This window comes from Primulina eburnea, chromosome 10 (genome assembly GCF_022965805.1).
Source record: "Primulina eburnea isolate SZY01 chromosome 10, ASM2296580v1, whole genome shotgun sequence".
In the NCBI taxonomy this organism is placed as follows: Eukaryota; Viridiplantae; Streptophyta; class Magnoliopsida; order Lamiales; family Gesneriaceae; genus Primulina; species Primulina eburnea.
In genome coordinates, this window is record NC_133110.1 from 15173419 (window position 1) to 15190210 (window position 16792).

Consider the following 16792-nt stretch of genomic DNA (forward strand, 5'->3'; position numbering starts at 1 on the left):
ACCGCAGACAAATCAGTAACTTGATTAACTCCCGCACCTCGTTTCTGCCTATCAGAGTGAGGATGATAGCTGCTAGCAGCCATCTCCTCCAATAATTCATATCCTTCCTCAGCCGTTTTTCTCAGCAAGTTACCACAGGCAGCAGCATCTATCATGGTACGGTTAGAAGTAAGCAGACCGTAGTAAAAAGTTTGAACAACTAACCCAAGAGGTAGCTCATGGTGTGGACATCTCCTCAATAAATCCTTGTATCGCTCCCACGCCTCGTAAAGTGACTCAAGCTCATATTGAGCAAAAGTAGTAATGTCGGCTCTCAGTTTCATAGTCTTCGACGGAGGAAAGTACTTGGTCAGGAATGCCTTCGCCATATCCTCCCATGTAGTGATAGACCCTACATGCAAACAGTTTAACCACGCCTTAGCTTTATCTCTTAGTGAAAATGGAAATAAACGCAAACGAACAGCATCATCAGACACAGCATTAAACTTAAAAGTATCGCAAATTTCAAGAAAATCAGCTATATGAGAATTAGGGTCGTCAAGTGCACTTCCCCCAAATTGAACAGTGTTTTGAATCATCTGAATGATAGCTGGCTTGATCTCAAACTGGTTAGCTCGGATGACTGGTCTTACGATGCTTGGACGTGCTCCATCAAGAGACGGTTGTGCATAATCCATCATCGGAATGCGACGTGGTATCTCAACTTGTCTATTGTCACGCTGTTCCTCTCCACGTTCTTGCTCGTGTCTTTCCATCTGTTCTTTGAGTCTTTGTTGTTGTCTTCGTCTGCGGAAAGTTCTTTCGATTTCAGGGTCAAATTCAAGCTCCACGTCAAGTGATCTTGGCATGCACCACAAGAAAAATCTGCAACACAATGAGAGTATCAAATAATAATGATAAATAATACTAAAGAATTTAAATGAAAAATAAAAAATTGTGAATCAACAGTCCCCGGCAACGGCGCCAAAAACTTGATCGAGCAAAACTTGCACAGTAAATAGTCCCAAAATTTGTTTTATAAATGAAAGCTCGATTTAAAATATCGCAAGTGCACGATAGTCAAGTTATAATAAACGTACGTGAATACGAGTATCGATCCACAAGGACTGCGTTACAATATTCTTATTTTCACTTAAATTTCTTTAGCAACGATAGATTTAGTTGGTGATTAAACTAAAGTGAATTTAATAACTATAATGATTAAAATGCAAGAATAAATAGTCAAGAAATCAATGATTAAATTGGATGAAAATCAAATGAGAAACGAATTTGTTGGGAATTATCAGTTCACCTACCGCTCGTGTTCAAATAATTATACTCGACTTTTACTCGTGCATTCGACGGAATTCCCTAGACTAATTAATATACTCTGTCGAGCTATATTAATACTAATCATAAACATGCAGTAATCAAGTATCCTCAATTATTTAACAGTTCACGATTGCATTACGTTCTATGAAATCCGCTAGCTTTCATCCGGGTGAATTATCACTATCGACACGTACCCAATTCCGTATATCTACTAGAATTGTAAATCCGCGGTCTATGCTATTCGATCCTATTGTCAATTATTCTATCGAAATCATTAACAACATGAAATAATCAAAGGAAGTTAGCTAGACTTCAATTGAAATAATAAAGCACAAAAGCATAGGCAAATCACTCATAAAAACGTCGATAAATAATGTTAAACCACGAGTACGGGATAGGATCCCCTCAAATCCCAACAAATATAGAGTTTAGCCAACCAAAGTCATACTAAAAATCAACAATCTACGCAAGAAAAAAAATACTGAATATGAAAATACTAAATATGACGACGGACGAAGGCCGCGACGCTTGGAAATCTCGAGGTCTTCAAAAATCTCCTTTGCTCCTAGCCTTCCTCCTAAGAAAATTGATGGAAAATCTGGTGTGTCAGTCTGAAAAACGGCGCCCAATCTCGTGTATTAGGTTAGGTTCGGATAGAGTCCACAAAACTTGGAAACAAATCTTCTTTGATCTCGTCGCTCGCTAGGGCGACCACTTTTGACCGCTGGGGCGAGTAGTTCTCGAATAAAATCCTTGGCCATGTCTCTGGTCTCGCTGGGGCGGTCACTTTTGACCGCCCTAGCGAGAGCTTCGCGCAACAACTTCTCGGCTGGACCATTATTTTCGCTGGGGCGGTCACTTTTGACCGCCCTAGCGAGACACTTGCGCACCAACTCCTCGTCCAAGCAACACATGCTCGCTGGGGCGGTCACTTTTGACCGCCCTAGCGAGTACCTCTCGCTTCTTTGGCAAATAAAATCCCACTTTTCGGTCCAAGTCCTACAAAACAACCACAAAATACACGAGATCAGCCATATGCTAAATAATGATAGAGAAATGCTAAATTAAACTAAAGCAAACTAATATGATGCATGAATGCGACTCAAAACCAACACTAAAAACGCGTAAAAACGAGTTCTATCAGGGATATTGAGAGGGACTGCCAGGGCAAGCGCCCAATCCAGGCACCGCATCGCCCTCCTCCTCATCAGCATCAACAGCAGAATAAGAGGCCTTTTCATGGACCGCCCAGGAACCGAGGCCAGCAGCAGCAGCAGCAGCGGGGACGCCCAGCCCCGAGGACTCAGGAGCACCCAGTCTGTCCCAGGTGCTCACGTCGCCATTCTGGAGCATGTATGGCTGGCTCAGGAAAGTGTTTTAAATGTGGCAGTCCAGACCACATGTTGCTGCAGTGCCCTCAGAGGAATCTGCCTACCCAAAGCAGAGTTTTTGCTCTCCATGCCACGGAAACAAACCCGGAGACTATGTTGTTGACAGGGAGAATTTTTATATCTGGTTCCGCTACCAAGGCCTTGATAGATTCAGGGGCTACTCACTCGTTTATTTCGGAGGTCTTTGCAAACTTTCTGAAGATCAAGAACATTGGGCTAGACATAGCCTTTTCAGTAGTGTTGCCGTCAGGCGAGGAGATGACAGCCACCAATGTTATCCGAGATATAGACCTTGAGCTGCACGGTAAGCTTGTATATGCGGATCTGATTGTGCTACCGATGCCGGAATTTGACATCATCCTAGGGATGGACTGGCTACTGAAGAACATAGTGTTGATAGACTTCCAGCGGAGATCTGTTCTTGTCCGACCGCCTGGAATGGAGCAGTTCTTATTTGAGCCGGACAGGTACTTTTCGTTACCGCGCATTATTCCATATGTTCAGGCTAGGAACCTCATGCATAGAGGGTGTCGAGCATTTCTAGCGACCTTTTTATCTGTCCCCGAGGAACCCAGCCAGTCAGCCTCAGATGTTCCGATTGTCAGAGATTTCTTAGACGTTTTTCCCGAAGACGTCTCTGGTATGCCACCCGAGAGAGAGGTGGAGTTTTCCATTGAGCTTATGCCAGGTACGGCTCCGATCTCCAAAGCGCCGTACCGACTAGCACCGACAGAGATGGCAGAGCTTAAGAAGCAGATTCAGGAACTTCTCGACAAGGAGTTCATTCGCCCGAGCTTTTCACCTTGGGGCGCGCCAGTCTTGTTTGTTAAGAAGAAGGATGGCTCTATGAGACTTTGCATTGACTATCGGGAATTGAACAGGGTTTCAGTGAAGAACAAATACCCACTTCCGAGGATCGAGGATTTGTTTTACCAGTTGCAGGGAGCTTCGATTTTCTCCAAGATTGATCTGCGTTCCGGTTATCACCAGTTGAGGGTGAAGGATGCTGATGTTTCCAAGACTGCTTTCAGGACTCGTTACGGTCACTATGAGTTCCTTGTGATGCCGTTCGGTCTGACGAATGCGCCAGCGATCTTCATGGATCTCATGAATCGCGTATTTCATCCGTATCTTGACCAGTTTGTGATAGTGTTCATAGACGACATTCTCGTCTACTCCAAGAGTCAAGAGGATCACAGCAGACATTTGACCACAGTGTTGCAGACCTTGCAGAAACACAAGTTATTCGCAAAGTTCAGTAAGTGCGAATTCTGGTTAGAGAAGGTGGCGTTCTTAGGCCACATTGTTTCTAGCAGTGGTATTGAGGTAGACCCAGCAAAGGTTACAGCAGTCAGAGATTGGGTTGTGCCTCAGAATGCATCTGAAATCCGCAGTTTTCTTGGGCTAGCAGGATATTACAGAAAGTTCATTCAGGGATTCTCCTCTATTGCCGTTCCGCTCACATCATTGACCAAGAAGAATGTGAAATTTGTATGGAGCGAGGATTGTCAGAAGAGCTTTGATACTTTGAAGCAAGCTCTTATCTCAGCACCAGTTTTGGCCATGCCGTCAGGGCCCAGAGAGTTTGTTCTGTATACCGATGCTTCGAAGCTCGGTCTTGGCGCAGTGTTGATGCAGCATGGGAGAGTGATAGCGTATGCTTCTCGACAACTGAAGGTCCTTGAGAAGAACTACCCTACCCATGATCTGGAGTTAGCAGCCGTAGTTTTTGCTTTGAAGATTTGGAGGCACTATCTGTATGGAGAGAAATGCCAGATCTTTACCGACCACAAGAGCCTCAAGTATTTCTTTACACAGAAGGAGCTGAACATGCGTCAGAGGCGTTGGTTGGAGCTTGTGAAAGACTACGATTGTGACATTAGCTACCACCCGGGTAAAGCTGATGTAGTTGCGGATGCTCTGAGCAGAAAAGTCGCAGTGATGGCTCATTTGACGATGCAGAAACCTCTTCAGATTGAGATGCAGAGGTTTGATCTGGAGATTTACCCTCGAGATATAGTTCCTCGTCTATCTACCTTGACCATTCAGTATTCCCTTTTGGATCGTATTCGCAGTGGTCAGGCAGCAGATGAGCAGTTGGCACAGTGGAAGAAGAGAGATGAAGCCAAGGGCAGTGCCTTGTATTCAGTCAGCGACGGTATTGTGAGATACCGAGACAGGATATGGGTTCCTAGCAGTGATTTTATCCGGGCAGACATCTTATCAGAGGCCCATACGTCCCCGTACTCCATTCACCCTGGGAGTACGAAGATGTACAAAGATCTACAGCTATTGTATTGGTGGCCAGGTATGAAGAAGGACATCAGACGGTTTGTGTCCGAGTGTCTGACCTGTCAGTTAGTAAAGGCTGAGCATCAGAGACCAGCAGGTTTGTTCAAGCCTCTTCCTATTCCTGAGTGGAAATGGGAGAATTCACCATGGACTTCGTGACCGGTTTGCCGAAGTCAGTCAGAGGATCAAATGCCATTTGGGTGATTGTAGATCGTCTTACCAAATCAGCGCACTTCTTGCCCATTAAGACGACTTTCACCATGGTTCAGTATGCAGAGTTGTATATCCGAGAGATAATCCGACTCCATGGCATTCCAGTTTCTATCGTATCCGACAGAGATCCCAGATTCACTTCCTCATTTTGGAAGAGTTTGCATTCGACTTTGGTACGAAGTTGCTGTTTAGCACAGCCTTTCATCCGCAGACAGATGGGCAGTCAGAGCGAGTTATTCAGATCTTAGAGGATCTTCTTCGTGCTTGTTTGATTGACTTCTCAGGGAGTTGGGAGTCGAAATTGCCATTGGTAGAGTTCACCTATAACAACAGTTTCCAGTCGTCTATTGGTATGGCTCCGTATGAAGCACTGTATGGCCGTAAGTGTAGATCTCTTGTTCATTGGGATGAAGTAGGAGAGAGAGCAGAATTGGGTCCGGAGATTATTCAGCAGGCTGCCGATGTAGTAGTCAAGATCCGTGATAGGATGAGGACTGCTCAGAGTCGACAGAAGAGCTATGCAGATCAGAGAAGGAGAGATTTAGAGTTTGCTGTCGGCGACCATGTCTTTGTGAAAGTGGCACCTATGAAGGGTGTCATGAGATTTGGGAAGAAAGGAAAGCTCAGTCCGAGATTCATTGGACCATTTGAGATCCTTGAAAAAGTTGGGACGCTAGCTTATCGTGTTGCTCTTCCGCCGAATTTGGCCGGAGTACACAATGTCTTCCACGTCTCTATGCTGAGGAAGTATATGGCAAATCCTTCGCATGTATTGAACTTTGAGCCGTTGCAGCTTACTCCGAACCTATCTTATGAGGAGAAACCAGTGCAGATCCTAGACCGACAGGAGAAGAAGCTTCGGAACAAGCTGGTTAAGCGAGTCAAATTCAAATGGCTCAACCATTCTGAGGAGGAAGCTACATGGGAGTCTGAGCCAGAGATGAGAGAGCGTTACCCCGAGTTATTCGGTGAGTTCTAATTTCGAGGACGAAATTTCTTTTAAGGGGGGAAGGATTGTAGAACCCTTAAATCAGTCTACGTATAAGCCATGCATAATTCTAAATTTTTAAATTTTATTGACTTCATTGCATGATTATTTTAAATGCATTTCTTTGAAGTTAATTATTTTATTATTTCAGTTCAGTAGTTGATTTTTAGCATTTCAGTTATTTCAGTGAGGCCGGACCGGAGTTGGAGTTTTGAGATAGGATTTAAGAATCGAGAAATATTTCCAGGATTTTATTTAGCTAGCAAGTAAGTTAATTTAAGTTAAAAAGAAGTTTAAGGAATTATTTAAGTTTCTTGAGGTGATTAAGAAATAAGCCCATTTAAGTTGCATAATTAAGGGGTTAGCTCACTAAATTAATTAAAGGATTAGTGAGGCTTTTAAGAGTTATTAATTTAGTAAATAAACAACACTTCCCCTCCATTTAAAAGATAAATTTCGACCACCCCCTTGCCTAGACAACACATTGCTAACTCATCATCTATGACCCATTCCATGTAAATTTTAGCATGCTAATCTTTTCAATTATTAACCAAACCTTAATTAGTTAGTTATTAAGCAATATCCAAGCCTTGGATACCTTGTAAGAATAGGCCATGCCTTGTCCCCCATGAAGACTTGTCAACAATCCAATTTTAATGAGAGGTGGGCTTGGTCTTGAGTTGAGATCCTATATTTGTGGATCTTGCCTCTCACCTTTCCAACCATTATCCTCCTCACTCTCCTAACCATCACTCCCCCTCCCTCATGCACAAAATTCAGAGTGTTTTTGAGTGAGGAAAACCTTGGGACTCATAGCTAAGAGAAGGCAAGAAAAATCAAGAGCAAGGAAAGGTAGAGAAGCAAGCAACTCCGTCTCCTCCGCGCCGTATCGCTTCGTTCTTTTCGTTTTCTTTCGAAACGAATCCAAGGCATGTATATACTTTTTCTAAACCTCAATCAAGTCATATTATCAGTATTTTTAAGTGCATGATCAGATTTCATCATGATAAAACCGAAATGTTTCAAGAATTTTTCAGAAAACCAACATGCAGATTTTTCCGGTTTTCTTGGGCAGCTTAACGGTTTGCTTCGTGTTGTGGATTTCAGGTTATGGTTCGACTCCAGGCTCCCAAGGCTGTTCCTAGACATGTATTAGGATGCATTAGGACCATTTTGGTCCATTCATTCAGCCCCCACACTTGCTGGAAATCGAAATGACAGCAACCTTCCCAATAGTGCAGAATCTTGTTCGAAAATTTCAGTTTGTTGTCATGGAGGAAGGATCTGATCTTGGCTGCCCTAGTGGCCTATAGCCATGGTTAGATAACTCCCATAGCAAGTCTAAGACGTGACTAAGTCACCCTTTTGGTGGCTTGGTCCATGGCTCCTCGGTTTTTAATTAAAACATCACAACAGCCCCTCCCCTCTCGGCCCTTCAGTTTTTGGACAGCATATGTATTTCGAGTTTGGTGGTTTGGTATGGATCTTGGTTGGCCTATGGCCTTAGCCACGGTGTATACCATTCCCCTAGATGTCTAGATTGTGCCATGGTCAATCAAATGGCCAATGGAACGATCCGTGACAGCAAAACAAGAACATTGCTCGACGCGCAGAATTTGTGCTCTCTGGTGAATCTTTTCTGATGTTTGCTGGATTGGTGCGAATTGTGGCTGGTCTTGTGCCCTTATCCATGGTTCAAATCCTTCCTTGGGATGTTGGTAAGGGTCTCTGGTCGGTGGTGTAAGCCCCAATGGCCGGCGGACTCGAAAACGACACAAGGAAAACAAGTGAGCAGCTGCTGTATTTTTTTGACAGCAAGTTGCTGTGACGGTTCAGAGGCTCGTTTGAGTTCTTGGTCGGCTTTTAGCCCATGGCCTTGGACTGGACAATGCCTAATCAAGTTAGGAAGGTCATGTGTTTGGCCGTTTGTCATTCGGATCATTTTTGAAGTCGTACGAGAATTTACGGTGCGATGTGCCAAGTTGCGCAGCTGCTGGAAAATTTTACAGCAAGTTGCTGTGTCGGTTCAGAGGCTCGTTCGAGTTCTCGGTCGGCTTTTAGCCCATGGCCTTGGACTGGACAGTGTCTAATCAAGTTAGAAAGGTCATGTTTTTTGCCGTTCGTCATTCATATCATTTTTGAGGTCGTACGATAATTTACGGTGCGATGTGCCAAATTGACTCTCGAAAGAGCGTTTCTTGTTTTGGCCTCCATTCCAGCTAGATTTCGGCCCTCATAATTTTAGGAGCATTATTTCATTATTTTCAGCGTAATTTAATCATGACTATACGTCGGTTCAGTGTTGGTTCGGGTCATGATTAAATACGAAGTCATTAGGCGTCATAGTCGCATCTTTTGAACTAAATTGCATAGTTGGTCAAGTTTAAGCTATTGCATATTTTTCATGGCACAGTTAGGTTGCAGCGAGCCTGGGGGACGATCCAATCCAATCCAGTCGGAAAAATTACAGGATTTTTCATTATGCCAGTTAAATTTTATTACGTGCATGAAAAACAGAAAATGATTATTTTTGAGATTTATGCGATATGGCTTGTGGTTCATTCACTATGTGGGAGTGTTATTTTATACGGTCTCCAGTGACCGATCAGTTCAGTATGGTACCACCCGGTTGCCAGTGACCGGACAGCTCAGTTCAGTTTCAGCCTCCCCGGTAGCCAGTTACCGATCAGTTCAGCTTAGTGCAGTGGCCACAGGCGTAAAACATAATCTCAACAGAAAATTTTACCAGTTATTTCAGTACAGGGCTCCAAGGAGCAAACGTTTTTACTATGATTACCAGTTATTTCAGTACAGGGCTCCTAGGGGCCTATAGCCATGGTTAGATAACTCCCATAGCAAGTCTAAGACGTGACTAAGTCACCCTTTTGGTGGCTTGGTCTATGGCTCCTCGGTTTTTAATTAAAACATCACAACAGCCCCTCCCCTCTCGGCCCTTCAGTTTTTGGACAGCATATGTATTTCGAGTTTGGTGGTTTGGTATGGATCTTGGTTGGCCTATGGCCTTAGCCACGGTGTATACCATTCCCCTAGATGTCTAGATTGTGCCATGGTCAATCAAATGGCCAATGGAACGATCCGTGACAGCAAAACAAGAACAATGCTCGACGCGCAGAATTTGTGCTCTCTGGTGAATCTTTTCTGATGTTTGCTGGATTGGTGCGAATTGTGGCTGGTCTTGTGCCCTTATCCATGGTTCAAATCCTTCCTTGGGATGTTGGTAAGGGTCTCTGGTCGGTGGTGTAAGCCCCAATGGCCGGCGGACTCGAAAACGACACAAGGAAAACAAGTGAGCAGCTGTTGTATTTTTTTGACAGCAAGTTGCTGTGACGGTTCAGAGGCTCGTTTGAGTTCTTGGTCGGCTTTTAGCCCATGGCCTTGGACTGGACAATGCCTAATCAAGTTAGGAAGGTCATGTGTTTGGCCGTTTGTCATTCGGATCATTTTTGAAGTCGTACGAGAATTTACGGTGCGATGTGCCAAGTTGCGCAGCTGCTGGAAAATTTTACAGCAAGTTGCTGTGTCGGTTCAGAGGCTCGTTCGAGTTCTCGGTCGGCTTTTAGCCCATGGGCTTGGACTGGACAGTGTCTAATCAAGTTAGAAAGGTCATGTTTTTTGCCGTTCGTCATTCATATCATTTTTGAGGTCGTACGATAATTTACGGTGCGATGTGCCAAATTGACTCTCGAAAGAGCGTTTCTTGTTTTGGCCTCCATTCCAGCTAGATTTCGGCCCTCATAATTTTAGGAGCATTATTTCATTATTTTCAGCGTAATTTAATCATGACTATACGTCGGTTCAGTGTTGGTTCGGGTCATGATTAAATACGAAGTCATTAGGCGTCATAGTCGCATCTTTTGAACTAAATTGCATAGTTGGTCAAGTTTAAGCTATTGCATATTTTTCATGGCACAGTTAGGTTGCAGCGAGCCTGGGGGACGATCCAATCAAATCCAGTCGGAAAAATTACAGGATTTTTCATTATGCCAGTTAAATTTTATTACGTGCATGAAAAACAGAAAATGATTATTTTTGAGATTTATGCGATATGGCTTGTGTTTCATTCACTATGTGGGAGTGTTATTTTATACGGTCTCCAGTGACCGATCAGTTCAGTATGGTACCACCCGATCGCCAGTGACCGGACAGCTCAGTTCAGTTTCAGCCTCCCCGGTAGCCAGTTACCGATCAGTTCAGCTTAGTGCAGTGGCCACAGGCGTAAAACATAATCTCAACAGAAAATTTTACCAGTTATTTCAGTACAGGGCTCCAAGGAGCAAACGTTTTTACTATGATTATCAGTTCAGTTATGCACGTATTATAATTGATCAGTATAGATTATTTTCAGCATGAGTACAGATTATTTTCAGCATGCCTCATGACATGATATTTTATCGCAAGCATATTTTACTTCAGATTTTACTCGTTACCTTGCGATATATGCATGCTGAGTCTTTAGGCTCACTAGACTTGATTGTTGTAGGTACTGATGAGGCCAGGGCCGAGGACGGGGACCAGTGAGACAGCTTGGGTCGGCAGTAGTGACACCCGAGGACCTCAGCACAGCAGTTATTATTTTTCCGCAAACAATGTTTTTAATCAGTCGTTGGATATTTTTAAGTTGTATTTGTTGGCAAACTTTATTTTTCTTCCGATGCAATAATTTAAAACATTGAACTTGATTCACCAGTGATTTTATGAATGAGGCCGTTTAAGTTCTTTTAAAAAGAAAAATTTTCAAATTTTCCGCAAATTTTCAAAGCAAGCAGTTTTAGGGCCTTCACAGATCCGGTTATGAAAACATTGAAGTATACTTTTGTTTCCAACATCAGTCAAAGAAAAATTATGTTTCAACGTTTACGGTTGTTCCGATTAAAAAATCACGCAGTTTCCACACAGTTACGAAAATTGGGCTTCCCAGATGACTACAGGATAATGTTGCACGTCCCCTCCTCACCTCAGGTTCTCATTCAAGAAATCTTCGTTATATAAGTATTCTATTCAACGTTTCCTTTCATGTCGCCATTTATACACAGGTCTTGAAGTGGGACTAACCATTTCATCTTCACGCAGTTTGCGTTTCTTACCCCTTTTCTGCACCCCTTTTCTATACCTGTAACTCTTTCGGCATAGACATATCCGTGTATATTTTCTCTAGATCTTTTAACCGTTTTTTTTTTAGCCTCTAGCTCTCGATATGAAGAATCTGTCTTCCTGCATGTTGATCGTGTTTCTATACACGATTAAACTAAACTCCTCAACCACAAATTCTAGTCTAACTTCCTCGATGTAGATGAGAAACAAAAGTAATATGAAGGTCTAAAGCAAAGAAGAGACTGAAAAGAAATTTGGAAATCAACCAAAGGAAAACTCATCAAAAGGAAAATGATTTGTGCACAGCGGACAGATAACCAACCATTTGATTCGATAAAGTTATGTTCTACAAGAAACAGAAAAGTCATTTGGAATAAAACTAAATGCCCAAAATCAAAGTAGAAAGATACAGCATAGAAAAATGATTAAGTTTTAGGAAAATGCAGCAACGATTGCCAACAAGCAAGACCCTTTAGGGAATATGATAGATAGTAGTTCATGATACAAGAAACGTCAGTTGGGTTTAAATGCTGTAGCACGTGTGCATCAATTCGATTTCTTGAACCAAAGTTCGTCAAGTGGCAAGGATAAATGATGGAGAAAAGTATCATCCCCTAATTCCCATAAAATTTATACAAAGATACAACACTCACAATGACGGGATAGTATTGATCTCTGGGAAGAAATAGAAGCCCAGTAGAAAGTCCAGACAAGACAAAAAGGACACACAGCCATAAATATTTATCATGCACGCTTAAATGGAATTATAATTAACTCACATAGCATGCGTTTGATATTCCCAATTGGTATATATTTGTGACCAACAAATCCAAAAACGTTTTTGAAGAGAAAACTCGAACAATAGCTGGGAATACCAAAGAAGTAGAAATTGAAAACTAAATTCAATAAGAAAAATAAGATATTATGAAAAGGCGCCAAATATCACCATATTCAATCAACAAGTGATGTATTGATAACTTAAAGGGGGTAAAGTATGGGTGGTGAAGAGACAAATGAAAGAGCTGTGAGGACAGGCAGACTAAAGCAAATTATTTCTGATTGTCAAGAAAAATTTGTAGTCCACTTCGTTTTTGCAATATAGCTTATGGATTGACGGTAATGATATCATTTGGTACTCGGCAAGGATCTTAATTGTGGGGAGGCAAGTAGAAACAGGTTATCAACCTGGCAATCCAATTTCGTAGGAGGCAATTGACTAAAAAAATAGCTTTCAGTACCTCAAAATAACTTTAGGCAAGTCTTTAAAAGCTGATGGGTTCCCTTGTTCTGAAATTTTTTTGCATACTTCTCTTGCCTCCTCCCTAGAAAGAGAATCAACAGCCAGCCAACATACTTCATGAAACACAAAAATATCTGCTAAGCTCAAAATGCTATACTACTGAGCAATATTTGCCCTGCACCATTTTATGCATTAATACTTTGTTGTGACCAGTACATTACCACCAAATCACTGTGTTGGATGAAAAAAAATCTGTCATTTGCAGACACACAAGTGTAAACATGGAATTCAAGTGATTCAAACAGAAGTTCAAGAGAAGACAGTCTCATTGCCCCTTGGTCATTGAACTTTTGAAATTGGCCTTCAGATAATTTTATCTTAATTGCCTAGATTACATATTAGACGTTCTTTCTAAAGCAGAAGCGACCATATCTAATAATGAGAAAAGAATAAACTTTGGTGGTGACATAACTGTTATAACATGAAATTGACTACTCTAAAAAATGGGTATGAAAACTATCAAGAATCAGCAGAAAAAGGGCTTGATCACTCACCTGTTGTCGGCATAATAAACATGTTTGGATGATGACTAGTTGTCAAGAGAATGCAGCATACCATTAAGTCTTTCAATTTTCTGCATCCAAAAAGTTAAATTTCAGAATAAAGAACCTACATGACAGCTATCTCGAGAATCCGAGACCCAAAAAACCAGAAACCCTAAAATAAAACCTTTTTTTCAGTTTGAAGCTTCTGCAAAATATATCCAATGTCTTGGCTCTTCATCAACATCAGCTCTTCGTTAGTGTACTTATTAGCCTGGCTCATTTACAAAATCCACATTCAACAGCTAATATTCAAACTACACTCAAATAAATATCCTCAAAAGAGAACAGATAACCTCATAAAAATAAAATTTTCCAGCTTACTCAGGTTTATGGACTCAGCCAACAGTTTTTGTTTTAATCATCTTGAAGTAAAATTCATCTGGGTTCCTCAATGCTGCTTTTTCCTTAAGTTTCTGTTATAAACACGCAGCAGCAACTTACCATAAAATAAGAACTTGCCAAATTTCGTTCATAACATGCTACCAAAACCAACAAGACGCAGGGTAGTAGAAATTACCAGCAAAGTGTGTTCCTTCTGGTGATAGGCTCGTGCACGAATGACATAATCTTTATGTTTTTGGAGCAGCCCAAATTTCGTTCTCAAATGCCTGGTACACACAATAAATCATCAATTTAGTGAACCGGAAATATACGTCAAAATATTTCAAAACGGACAATAAAGAAATTAATGGCCCCTAAAAATAATCACACTTACGGCTGAGCGCTCTTCTTGTATGCTTTTCTTGGAATAACATTCTTAAAGACGACATCTTTATGCTAGCAAAAAAAAATCACAGAACTTTAAAATCAATTTACGCACTTCAGAAATTCAAAAACCACTACAGAAAACATAAAGGGATAACAAAAATCTTGAGTTGAAATAATTTAACCGTGAAACAACGAAGGTTATCGGTACAGAAAAAACAACAGATTTCTTTCGTATTTACACAAAATTCAAAATAATTATTAAGCACAGAAGACTCGCCTGTGGAAAGCAGGTGAAGGCTTAGGGTTTAAAGGAGACACCAATGCAGAGAATCTTGATTTGATGAAAAGTATTTTATATTGTGGCAAAAAAATTATTCTAAATTAACTAAAATTCAATCATGCAAATTGGCTTCCGGATTGAGTGCAAAAACTTATGTGAGACGATATCACGAATCGTATTTTGTGATATGGATCTCTTATTTTGATCTTCCATGAAAAATATTACTTTTTATGCTAAGAGTATTATTTTTTATTGTTAATATAGGTAGGGTTGACTCCGTCTCACAGATAAAGATTCGTGAGACCGTATCACAAGAGACTTACTCCTGATTGAGTATACAAATACACACACAACACACAAAATTATGATATCACAGAAATAAAAAACAAAATCTTGATATTATATTAAAAAATTTAGAAATAATTTTTATATGATTTTCTTATAATTAACTAGAATAATTACTTAAATATGATAGCATTTTATTATTTCAAATTTATGAAATTGTTAAAGATGATATCATATTTTAAAAGATTAATTTGGTTTATAAACATAAAGAAATATTTATTAGCATATGATAATTATAGAAGAACCACAAATTTTATAAAAATAGGCTTTGGAGATATTTTTTATTAAACAAAATAAAATATTTTATCATTTGTTTGAGCTAGATTTTTGTTACATAAAAATTAGATAATGACATTAAATTTAATTACTTCAGACTATGTTTAATAATACTAATATCATTGTGCATTACAATTATTTGATTAGAGATTCATTAATTTTTAGATTAAACTATGAAGATTGATATTGAAAATATTAATGATTCTTTAGTAATAGTTTGGAATTATTATTTAGATAATGAAAAGGGTAAGAATGACGGTTTTAACTGACGGTTTCGCGATCCGTCACCTGGAGGCTGCGTCGCATTCTAGAAGCGACGGGAGTTGAGCGACGGTTCTTTGGAAGAAGATCGTCACTATTTTTGCGACGGTTTTAAGAAACCGTCGTTAATATTAAGCGACGGTTTATACAAAACCATCATTAATATTAGCGTCGGTGTTAAAAACACAGTCGCTATATTTAGAAACGATTTCGTAAAATCCGTCGCCATATTTATCGACGGTTTTTTAAAAAAACCGCCGATTAAGAAGCGACAAGTGCTTAATTTGATAAGTAACGATGTGTATCCTTCTAGATCCGCGACGGTTTATTTAATCTGTTGCTCTATAGCGACTTTTTTGATAAAACTCGTCGTCTTTAAAATTAAGCGACAGTTGATTGAAAAAGGTCGCTAACATAGCGACGGTAGAATACAAGACTGTCGCACATGGGCGACAGTTTGTGGAATTGTCGCAATATTAGCGACAGGTGGATGAAAAACTGTCGCTAATAGCGACAATTTTAATAAAAACTGTCGCTATATAGCGACGGTTTAGGAAAAACCGTCGCTACGCCTTCCTTTTTTTGTGGGGCCCTTAACTCTTAATCGTGATTACAATGCAATTAGATTAGCATTAATTAGCGGAAAACTAGTTAAAATTTTCTTTACAATGAGCCCAAAAATATTATTTGAATACTAAAAATAATATTTCATCTCACATCATAAAACATGCCCACACGTAATCAAAACCAACTAAATACAAACAACCACTAAACCTCAACTCAACCATGACTTCCTCCAATAGTACTATCTCCGGTCTCCTGATAACTCGAAGTACCTGTCATTGTCAACATACAAAGACAAGAACAACCCCCTCTGGGGTGAGCAAAGCTCAGTCTGAAACAACCACAATATATACCACAGATATCTAAACAATGATATATGATATGCAATGCATGTATGTCGTGGAGGTATCAGGTCAAATGCCCATCCACTAAGCACATGTCAGAATCAAACAAATCGCTAACAAATCAATGCTCGAGCTGGCACACCGGCCTCAATCAGAGATACTCGTATGATAGCGTCGACAAAGCGCCATCAAATCCCAAATCTCAATCAATCATTGGGGCCACAAATGACTATGCTTTAAGGATCATATAATACCAAACATAGCATCGTGTTCACAAACCCCATAATCAAATCAAATCATATCAGGATATCCAAGGATCATAGCTCAACGTGCATGTCATGTATGCTACATAAAATCAACAAATATGGCATATAGACATGTATTCTCAATCCACTCATTCACACATATATCATAATACAGATACCTGTTGTATGTTACCCGATCGCAACTTACCTCAATTCTTCGTTTCCAGTCCACTGTAGCTTTAGATTTCAGTATAAAAATCTATCTACATCAATAGCATATTCATTTCAATCAATAACCTAATTCAAATTCAATAATATAAGTTTCAAATATCTTTTGAAACTTCAAAAATTGATATCAAATTCAAATTGTAGCATAATTCAATTCCGACTTCAAAACTTAGTTTCTTGTCGGTTATTCTACTGCATATATTTATCAGAATTAATAAAAACTGACAAATAATTCTCCAATCTCAATCAAACGATTAAAATTCTCTAATTATAATAAATTAGGAATAATTCAAAATAACATCACTATAATCTTCTCTATTCCGTTAAAATCATACGCTACTCAACAATTTTCAATTTTTGTATGATTTAACGATTTATCGAATTTATTC

At 40.1% G+C, this 16792-nt stretch overlaps 1 non-coding gene across 1 annotated transcript; it reads left to right on the top strand.

Moving 5' to 3' along the window:
* Positions 1 to 213: 213 nt before the first annotated feature.
* Positions 214 to 320, top strand: LOC140804113 (small nucleolar RNA R71). Its single transcript, XR_012112072.1, has one exon. It is a non-coding gene; the product is annotated as a small nucleolar RNA R71 (small nucleolar RNA).
* Positions 321 to 16792: the final 16472 nt, after the last annotated feature.